An 11,033-nucleotide genomic window follows, 5' to 3' on the forward strand; every position below is an offset into this window, starting at 1 on the left:
AATTCTAGGCTTGATGGAGGCAGGTATGTGATCACAGTTATTGCACGGCACTGGCAAACACAAGCAATCTTGTAAAGCAGCTCTTTCGATCCCAAGCTACTACAATGTGTATATTAATCTAATATTACAATGTTAATAGAAGATTGGCACTTTATGTATACAAGACTTCCCATATCTTTAAAATTGATAAAAGTCTAAATGAATAAGGGTCAGAGCTTGTGCTGGGCCTTCATTGGCTTCTCCCCTGTTCCTAAAACAGGAGATCTAGGGATAGTTCCCAATGGCGGTACACATCAGATCCAGTCTTTCCCTTCTTTTTGGGAGATTTTCTCACTTTGTTGTTTTGTCCCACTGGAGCAGAAAGTGAACGTTGCTGAGAGCTTAATGCTTCATAATGTAATTTATAGAAAGTACATTATGATCCCTAGAGCTTACTAGTTCTGGTTGCTCCAAAAAACATGACACCCCTATCTAAATGATCTGGAGCAGAATTAGAAAAATTAAGCAGCAGAAACAAATAGCAAATTATTGCTAGAAGAGTCATACAGGGTCATACAGGGCAGACAAATTTTGAGGCCAAATTCCTCCCATTCTACAAAACAGATACAGAAACATTTATATAAAATTCTAATTTATGATGTCAATGAACATCAATTAAAAGATCAAAAGATTTTGTGATTGAAAGAATACAAGGCAATAAAAAGTAAACTCAAAGTAGTTGTATGAACAAATCAATACAGACCACACAACAAAACATAAAACTGTAGTAAAAAGACACCTTTTTTTTTTTGGGGGGGGGGGGGGTGTTTATGATCATATGACCCTAAATCCCTACACTTTGAGTGTGTAATAGAGAGGGTTTGTAACAGGCATGGAGGAGCTCTGGACCAGTGGTCCCCAACCTTTCTGACATCATGGACCACTAAATTCACTGAACTCACACCATGCATTTCAGGGGGGACAGTAGCGATGGGCTGTGGATGCAATAAAGGTTGTGTCCACAGCCCTGGGCTACTGTACCCCCCAGGATGATTAGCAAGCAGCTCTGAGCATGAGATGGGAGAGTGGGCGGGTGGTGTTCATACGGGGGACAGGGGTGCGGACCGCAGACCACCAGTTGGTGACCGCTGCTCCAGACTAAGTGCTGTTGGAGCTTACTAAACAATTATTGCATATGAATGGCTCATATACAACAATGTCCAAGGTACACACAGATTTTGCTTATGAAATGGGATTTCTGAATGAGGAACATTCAGAAAGTTTTATGCCAAGGCAGACAACCATTGGCACTGTCGTTGGCTGGGTGAGGATGACCAAGGCCAGCAGGTAAAGCTATTCATACACTATATAATATTATTGATCAATTGAACGAGGATAGCAATCAAGGTTGGGTTTTTGGAGTAGCTTTTACTTCTTGTTTAGATCTAATTGTTTTATTGGATCCTTAGTTGATCAGAAGTAAAAAGTCTGCCTCTGCGCACCCAGCCTTATCAATTAAAAAAGCTGTCTTTGTGTTTACCAAACCAAAGTCAAGAAAAAGTCAAGCAGTTACTTATAGTAAGCAGATTTCATCTTTTTATTAATTGCTTGGGGTAACTGCATTTTTGTGTCCGTGCACCTTCTTCCCAGTTTTCTATCTCTTGTATACACAGCTGGAAATTCACAGAAAGTTGAACTCTGCACAACCAGGGAGAGTACAATCATGTGTCTGCTTGTGACTCATATGAAGGGAAAGGGAAATTCCTATGTGCCTCTCAGACCAAACTCTGATAATTTGGGATTCTGTTGTTAATAAACAGTTGGATAGCCTTCAGATTATTCACTAAAACAAATTGGGAGGCTGGGAAAACCTAAAAGGGGCCTCGTCTAGACAGTCAGATATGGTTCACCACGTCTGCTTATATTAAAATAAAAAGTACAAATACAGCCTGTAATAGTGAAGTCGGTAACGCCTAACCTTTAGCACAAACGTCACGTTCGGTAGGGGAGGCCATTCATCTTCTGGGGGATATAATGACATAGGGAAGTGCACAGACCACCCTCATTTTCACACCAACATTCAAATCACAAGAGTGCTAGAAAAACAGGGCGAAGTCCAGGCAAGTGCACATACTTTTCTCAAACAATGCTGCATGCTTCTTTATTCTTAAAAAAGTTCCAAGTCTGCTCCAAAGCAAAGGAGGCCGTGACGCCCCAGCAGCATCAATGCTCACAGTGTTATAAAGTGATTTATTGTGCTGAGCCTAATAAGTGATTGCTTGTGGCTATATTGTGGTGAAATTAGAGAAACAAGGGCAGCCATTTCAACCGCATGATACATTTATCAGGAAAACACTGAGCACAGCGTCGTCATGCACATGTCTCCATATCCAGAGGGTACATTGACAGTGAGTGAAGACTTCCCTAGTTGTATGGCCACCATGATGTTAGGAAGCTGGGTCTACACATGCCCAGCTGGTATACAAATTACTGCCAATTACAAGTTCATTTCCAAACTGTGTACAGCATAAGGATAACAATATAATAAAGTGTTGTAATATTTATTAATTGCTGATGACCAGAACCATTATATATTATATCTCAGCTACATATCAAAGTTATCTGTCACTTTACAAATGCATAGAAATACCTCTGACAAATGCTGAATTTTTAATACTGCAAATACAAACTAATGATGCCGCATAAATACACACAAATAGAACGGCATTATCTTTCAAATGTTCTGTGTAATGAACTCACAAATAACATCATGTATTTCTCAGCAGGAAAAATCAGAGTGCTTCAGGGGTAATACAAAGATACCTGTTACTGCTTATCTGTTCAGTGCCAGACTGGAAATACAGCAGTTTTATTATTGTGATTGACTTGTATTATACATATATATATTTATTTTTATAGCACCAACATATTATGCAGCTCTGTACAAGGTCCATAGTCATGCCATAAACCAGCTCGATGAGACTTGACATTTTCTCTTTGATGTTCCGGGTGTCCTAGGCTGCGGTGATTGAGCTTCATATAAAGAAGATCTAAACCTTACCTGGATGACGATAGATAAAGCTCTGAGTGTCATAAACAACTGACTCGTCTTTTATAAATGACTGTTTTATCTTGTATTTTATCTTATTTGTGCATTGTGCTGATCTCTTCCAGCCACTTTCATCATTGCTCCAGACTGGCTTATTAGTGGACCATGCCTGGCTAATGTGTTAGGGGCGCAGCAAGGTGACAACACAGGAGCACAGCTAGGGGCAGTTGTCAACCCATAACAGGAAGTGGTGGTACAAGGGCATTTGTGGTAGGATCACTGGGTATTCTTTAGGCAGGGCCCCTGATTTGAAAACAGTAAAAAGTACTTTTGAAATGATATTAAAAGACAACTCTAACTCCAACTTTTTTTTTTTTTTTTTTAATAGTACTAAATTAACAAAAAATATTGCAGTGGTAGCTAGCATTTCACTGGCTGTGTAAATGGAGACATAGTATAGTCTCAGCAAACCCTACAGCGGTGTTGTACTTCTGGCGCTGTGGCAGTGAGCGCCGTGACTCTTATTCATGGCGGTGTATTCCCTCCATGGCCAATCACAGACCATCTTGTAATCTGTGAATGTCCAGCTATTGGCTGAGAAGGTGGCATATATACCCCGGGGCGCTTCAGTGATGTAGCGCAACAAGTATAGCAGGGGGGGGGAAAGGGTGGTGATATATGGGACACCAATATTGGTTTTATTTTAGTACTGATACAAGAATTGTTTTTGCTCCTAATATTATGAATAACTTTTATTTATGAAGCACCTACATAACAGGCAGCGATGAATATTAATATTGATTGTGTTTAGATCTACTTTAATAAGTCAAGTAACCTCTAACACCCAATCATTTTCATTCCTTATTATGTTCACTGCTATAAGTGAAAAGAATGTGAATGTCTACTACAGCTCATTAGATTGTGAGCCCCTTTTGCAAGACAGCTGTTGACAGAACTATGGACTTTGTAAAGCGCTGCGTAATATGTTGGTGCTATATAAACACTGTGTAATAATAATAATAATAGAGCTCAATGCACTTTATACACCATTGCTCTCTCATTCCAAACTATGACCACTAAATAATCCTACATTTGAAATATTTTATCATAGATTTCCTGAATATCAATAAAACAAAAAACAATTGTCTAGCCACAGAGAACATTGTTTCCATAACATGGAAGAAGATAACATTCAATGTTGATGCAATGGGTGCAAACAGTGGTTAACTTTTCCCTGGACAAGGCTGCAGTACTACCCAGGCGGCATAGAGGGCGCTGCGCTACAATGCATCAAGTTACCTGCAGCAGAAGTTGAAATAAAAATGTATGTATATATGATAGTGAGCGTTCATCTCACACATTCCAAGCATTAGGAGTTAAAATCAGCAAGCTGTGTTGTTACATACAACCAAAACCCTATATGTGATTCTGCTTCTTCCTTATCTAAACTGCTTATAAAGGTTGATGAAGAACTTACCAGACCAGCTGGATCTTGTAGTTCTCCTCCTGATCTAGGGTGCTTTCTATGGATAAGCCATCGAGCTTTGGCTGAGAACTTTTCTCTCTAGCAGTGCCTTGTTTTGCATAGCCCCAAGGGAAGGATGCAGGGTAGGGAGTCAGGGGATCCAGCATCCAGCATCAAGGATCATGGAGAGAGATGACACAGGGAAGACAGCCCACAGTGCAAGAGATCAGAAAGAAGCAAATATCCAAGGGAGAAAGGAAATCCAAGTTGTCAGGACATGTCTGAGCACAAGTGATTGAAGTTATGGAGCTGCAGAGTGTGTGGCTCCTCCGGCAGCCAGCGCTGGGACAAGGCTGAGTGAAGAGGCGCTGACGTCGCGTTCTCCTCCACCCCCTCACTCTATGGACCAGGGGTGGAGGGGCTCACAGCCAAGGAGCCAAATCTTCATGTCATTCATTATCCAGCAGCCTTTCCCTGCCTCTTCTATTTTCTGCCTGTGACAATCCTTGTGTGCATTAATGTTCCTCCTTATCCAGCCTATCCTGCTTTATGTCTATCCATTCCCTTGTAATTCTTCACACACCCCTATTCTGGTATTGACAGGAGGACCAGACCTTGGTGTCTAAATTTAAGAAGCTGATCATTTGTGGCTATTGACTTGTTGGAAAAGATTTGGAGCAAAACCTTGCTGATCTCTGTGACTCATCCCATGGGGATCAGCTTCATTCAGCTCACACAAATGTTCACAGCAATACAGAGAAATGTACTTAGTGCTGGAATGTATTGCTGCAATATTAGGGGGATTAAGATTTAGGTTGGGGTACAGGCAGATCTGATGGCGATTTTGCATTCGATCGACTGATCCAATGAAAGTTAATAGAAGGTCTGACCCTCCAATTGTCTCAGATAGAAAAGTAATCGGAATGTCCATCAGATATTATGAATTCTTGCAGCACAATGTGTGTACTTTCTATTGATATTTACCAATATGTCTTATTAAAGACTGCAAAATCAGTAAGAAGTAGATTTTGTACTTTAGATCTGATGGTTTTATTCGATTGGTGGTGGAGCAGAAGTCAATAAGATGCCCTTTTGTACCCAGCTACAACCCCTGGCATCATCTGTGTCTGGATGAGGATGTACAGGACAATCTCAGGCTAGCCATACACTATGCAACATATTCATCTGAATACATGAAAACAAGATCTCAGTTAAAACAATTCCATTTTTGATTGGATGCTGATCAAAGTGATTGATCGGACAAGGTGTTTTTTGCTTTTGTTTTTTTCCATCATATTAAAATCAACACCAGTGCTACAAATGATATTTTAAATACATATGATGGTGGAATTAAATGTCATTTAGTTCAGTGATCCAACAAGTGAATAGCACATTGAATATTTGTAGTCAATCACAAGGAGTGAGTAAATTTTTTTATCGATAATGTATGAAATGCAAAAATGACATCAAGAGAAAATTATGTAGTGTGTACCTAGCTATTCCTCTGTAAAATAAATGATTAAAAGCTTTTTGTATTATCGGTTTGATAAGTGACATAACATTTGAATTTTAATGTCTGATGTACTCTGCACAGGAGGGGGACATATTTTGCAGTACTGACACACTTACTATCCAAAGGTGACAACATTGCTCCTCTACAGATACGGTGCAGAGGCTCCAATTAAAGTCCTAGGCTAGGTACACACGTCCAATTGTTCTCATCCAATAGCCGGCTCAGGGCTGATATTGGACAGGAATCTGGCGTGTGTACAGTGCTTGTCATCCATCGTCCAAACAACCGTCCTGGCAGATCCATGGATGATGTATGACGAACGATCATAATGGAAGTGAAGGGGAGAGAGTGCAGCAGGCTGCCACTCCGTCGTTCTCCCGCTCTCCATGGAGCAGAATGGTTCTGTATGTACAGCACTCGTTCATGCATCGTGCAGTTGTTTGTCGTTGGAAAGACTTGTGAAAGATCCTTTCCAATGACAAATATTGCATGCGTGTACATAGCCTAAGGCAGTGAGGTTACAATGCATTTACGGCTTCCTCTAGCCAGGAAATGCTGCCACTTTGGGAGAAGATTCATGCGGCATCTCCTTGTGGCAGTTCCATGAGGAATGAATAGGGGCTTTCAGTGCCACCAGCTATCAAATGTGCAGACGCTGTTTTTTGGGTCAGTACTCCAGCGACGGCCAAGGTGTCAGCCACAGGAAGCCACAGGAAGCCACACAAAACCGTACATTGAAAAGGCACGTGTAAGCCTACCCCAGGAAAGCTGTAGGAGTGGCAAACTGCCCCTGTACTATGTGCTATACGTAGCATCCAAAAAGACAAACACGTGACAGTGCTGCCACTCCTACTACAAAACAAATGTGACAATGGTAAAATGAGGCCATTGCTGTTTAATTTTTCAAACTATAAAAAATAGGTTCAGATCTTTTCCCTTAGTTGGATTTTAAAGCATTTATAAACCCAATCACTGAAATCTCACATAAGCTTTCTCTTGGTATACACAAGGACAGCCTTGATCCCCCTAAATGTAGATAATCGTGATGGCTGCACATCACAACAGGACACAGTATTAATGTAAGGATCGGCCATTCAAACCAAATAATTCAGCCGGGGACCAGGAATCTGACTCTCCTGATTTCAGAAGATTCTTTAAATTTTAAGACATAAACATGAGCAAACATAGGAAATCATAAAAATCACATAAAAATACTTTAGTGTATGCTATCATAATTCTTTAAAAATGTGCTGTCTGAAATGACAATAAACTTTTCTTGTAAATGAACACATAAACGTATATTTGTAGTGTTTGTAGCTGATATTGACTGGTATTGGTGGAGTACGGATGGTATAAATTCTTTTCCGAGGGAGGAAATGTGATCAGGGAAGTGGCAAGGGTGTGCCTCTTTTACCTAAATATGTTTGCAGCGAACGTTTTCATATCCTAGGAAGCTGGAAGCAATGACTGTGTCCTCCTGCTTCTTTTGCATCTTTTTATATTCATAATGACTGTACGTTTCCCATTGCTGTTTACTAACCACCTATTTTCACTGGACAAATTATAGATAAGAGATGTTTGTTACATTGCTGCTATCCTAAATTGTACATTATCACTATTTTGGGGCGGTAAACCAGGCAATTTCCACACTTTACTGAAAATACAGAAGTTTGCTAATTATAATCCCCAAAAATCCAATAAAAATATGCAAATGTGCCTTACAAATACAGCCATTTAGATTAAATACATGCATATGAAACAATGCACAATAAGCAGAAATTTACCATTGTTTACTAAGTAATTAAATGTTCTCCATAATGTGCAGTATTATTATCATTATTACCTTGTAATAATATAGCGCCCACATATTACACAGTGCTGTACAAAATCCATAGTCATATCACTTTACTGTTCCTCAAAGGAATTCACAATGTCCTTTATAGTAATTATCACAGTCTAAGGTCAATTTTGGTAGAAACTGATTAACCTAACTACTTGTTTTTCGGGGAAACCCAGAGAAAATCTACGCACTGCAAAGGCAGGAGTTCTAACATTGAGCCACGGTGCCTTTTTAAAACATAACTACATTCCAACTAATTGAATTGCTGATCAGATTGCTTTTTCCTTTACCTACACTGAAAAAGTGTTGCTATAGGAAACAAAGACATTTTTCTTTTCTTTATTTTGATTATTAAAAGCTTACAAAACCTATTTGACATGAGATTTAGATTTACTTTGCTGCTTTCTGCCTCACTGACAGCCAAAGAGCAAACAGGACCAGTCAACAGCAACACAGAAAATGATTAGAACCCCTGAGTAAAGCCGCATACACACGTGCAATAATAGTTGTTGGAAAGGATTTCTTTCACAATACTTTACAACAACTTGCACTGCACGATGCATGCATCTATGCGGAGGGGAGAGCAACGGAGCGGCACCCCGCTGTGCACTTTCCCCCTTCCCTTGCATTAGGATCGTTAGTCATCCATTGTCTGTAAATCCACCAGGACAGTCGTTTAGATAATGGACGACTGGCGCTGTACACACGCCAGATTCTCGCCCAATATGGGGCAAGAACTGTTGGACGTGTGTACTTAAGGGAGGGATACACAGAGTGGTTTGGGCACATGCTCTTGCTCATGCACATAGCACAATGGTGTATGACTGGTGCTCCTGTGCATTGTACATCTGTGTGCGCCCCTGTGTACACATTCCTGTGTAGACAACACTCGGACATGCACACACTTCACTTAAACACCTTCATTGCCTTTCTGCTTTGCTGTCTGGTGTTCATCTTTGTGCTTACCTGACTCTACCCATGACTTGGATTGCATGTGGAAACCCAGATTGTATTTTTGACCTTGCATCTTGGATTATCCTCTTGTTTTGTTTGTCATTGATCATCTGATTATAACCTGTGCTTGTTGCTGGATCTGCTTCTGTCTTCAACTTTGTAGTCCCCCTGACATCATATTACTAACCACTGCCAGTTACCTGGGATGTTTCTGATCATGGTTTGTATACTCACAAGCAGGTTGCAAACGTTGGCTTGTTACTCATGGGCTGCTGGTTCCCTGTGCCTCTGACCCCAACATCAGGACCACAAGACCAAAGCAGCAAGAGAGGTGAAACTCTTCCCTGTGCGTAACCAATTGGTATGTGATACCTTGTTAGCACAACAAAGTATCCCTTAGTTCAGGGTAAAGAAAAGAGGGAACTGAACAGACAAATATGTGTTAAGAATAACATCAACTTTAATAAATATATATACATATATAAGAATCACTATAATCAGTAGCAAACCTTTAGAGTTTAAAAGGTTTAGGTTTTCCAACACGTTTTGCAGACATTCTGCTTCTTCAGGGTCTAGAGAAAACTTGGATGTGCATATGGAATTGTTGCATTTCACATGGCTCTACATGCAGGCTAGCACCATCAGTTTAGGCAGACAAGCCACGGGACCACACGGACCCTAACAGAACACAAATAATACAATACAAATACAATAGAATACAAATAAAAAAGGATAATCCTCTGTGAAAAAGGCAGTAATTCAGCACGTGACAGACAAATAACAAATAGTCCTGGGATATAGTGTGGCTTCAAGCAGACTTTAAGATACCCATTTTAATGGACACCCATATTACATGTGAAATGTATGTTGAGGAGTTCTGTGCTTGTTCTGTATTTGTAGAAGACCAAGTGCTTGGAATTGAAATTGCAGTTATTATTACCTGCACAATCACAGCCTTTTCTGTACTTCAGCATAATATATAGGGTTGACATGCCATTAAGCCTAGAAATACTAGATACATAACAAACTAGGACTGTGCTGTACGAACTGAACATTAATATTTAATCAGCTATAGATAGGTTCAGTAACTACAAGTGATATGTGTCCAAACCCCTGAGCACACATGCTGGCCCATGATTAGGAACACTCCGATGGGGTTATCCTTACCCTATTCATTTGCATTTATTAAATCTGGCACACTGTGTAGCTGATATCACAACCATTGTGAAGCAGAGAGGGTAAATGAGGCTCATGCAGAGCTCCCTCTATTGACCAATTAACAAATCTCTATATTCAATCGAATAGCAAAAAATAATAAAAGGCCAAACCTTAAAAAAGTAACAAGGAGAATTTATTTACCCATAATCCCTATATAAAAACCTCAGATTTGTGGTCAGTTTTTTAAAGAACTAAATGCAGTTTTTTGTTATGATGTCGGATGATAGAACTGAATTACATAGCATGTACTCAACAAAATCAAAATGAATGGTAAAATTAAAAGCAATTCTATGCTCCATCATATGACAAAATCATTTTTGTAGAATCATTTTCTTGGAAACAATTTACATAAAGGACAAATGACCTAAATTACAAAAGAGATAATCAGCACAGGATATCCCTGATTTATTACAGATGTGACCATCAACATAACTGCCACATTGATTGGTACATCAAATAGAGGGGTTTTTATTCAGTCAAGAGTTAGATACTCTGTCAAGGAATTGATAATGCAATCACTTTGACTCTATGAAGTGGTTTTAGTAAGATATAGAGAATATCCCATCCTAAATGCTCAGAATAAATGGCTACATTGATATATGTGGTTTGTAAGGCAAGTTTTACAGGGTAACTGTACTGTACCAAATAAAGAGCCCCTGTATTAAATACATGTTTGAGACGAAATATGGGTGCTGCAATTCTTGGCTTGTTATCTATGATGTAAACCTCAGGGCTGTAATCCTAACCCTTGTTTTGCAAATGATTAAAGCACTGCCATGAATGAACCATATGCATCTAGTGTTTGGACTGTTTAAATACAAATGTGGTCTAAGCCAGTGGTTCACCAAGTGAAGGAATGATAAGGATGGAAATGGAAGCAGCTATACAAGCCCAGCAGCGGCATTTTGTATTATTTTATTCTAGCTTTGTATTTGTAAGTCTATCTAGTTAGTCCTTAGCTCTGCCAAATTGTATAACCAGGCTGATGACCAAGACCTCGTAAATATCCATCTCT

General features: G+C 39.6%; 1 protein-coding gene across 1 annotated transcript in view; it reads right to left on the minus strand.

Moving 5' to 3' along the window:
* Positions 1 to 4,847, minus strand: part of FAT1 (FAT atypical cadherin 1) — a 157,873-nt gene extending 153,026 nt beyond the window's left edge. The window contains exon 1 of the mRNA XM_072406160.1: positions 4,506 to 4,847. The gene's annotated coding sequence lies outside the window, so the exon portion shown is untranslated. The remainder of the gene's footprint in view (positions 1 to 4,505) is intronic.
* Between the last annotated feature and the right edge of the window lie 6,186 nt (positions 4,848 to 11,033).

Source organism: Pyxicephalus adspersus, chromosome 3, assembly GCF_032062135.1.
Source record: "Pyxicephalus adspersus chromosome 3, UCB_Pads_2.0, whole genome shotgun sequence".
Classification (NCBI taxonomy): Eukaryota; Metazoa; Chordata; class Amphibia; order Anura; family Pyxicephalidae; genus Pyxicephalus; species Pyxicephalus adspersus.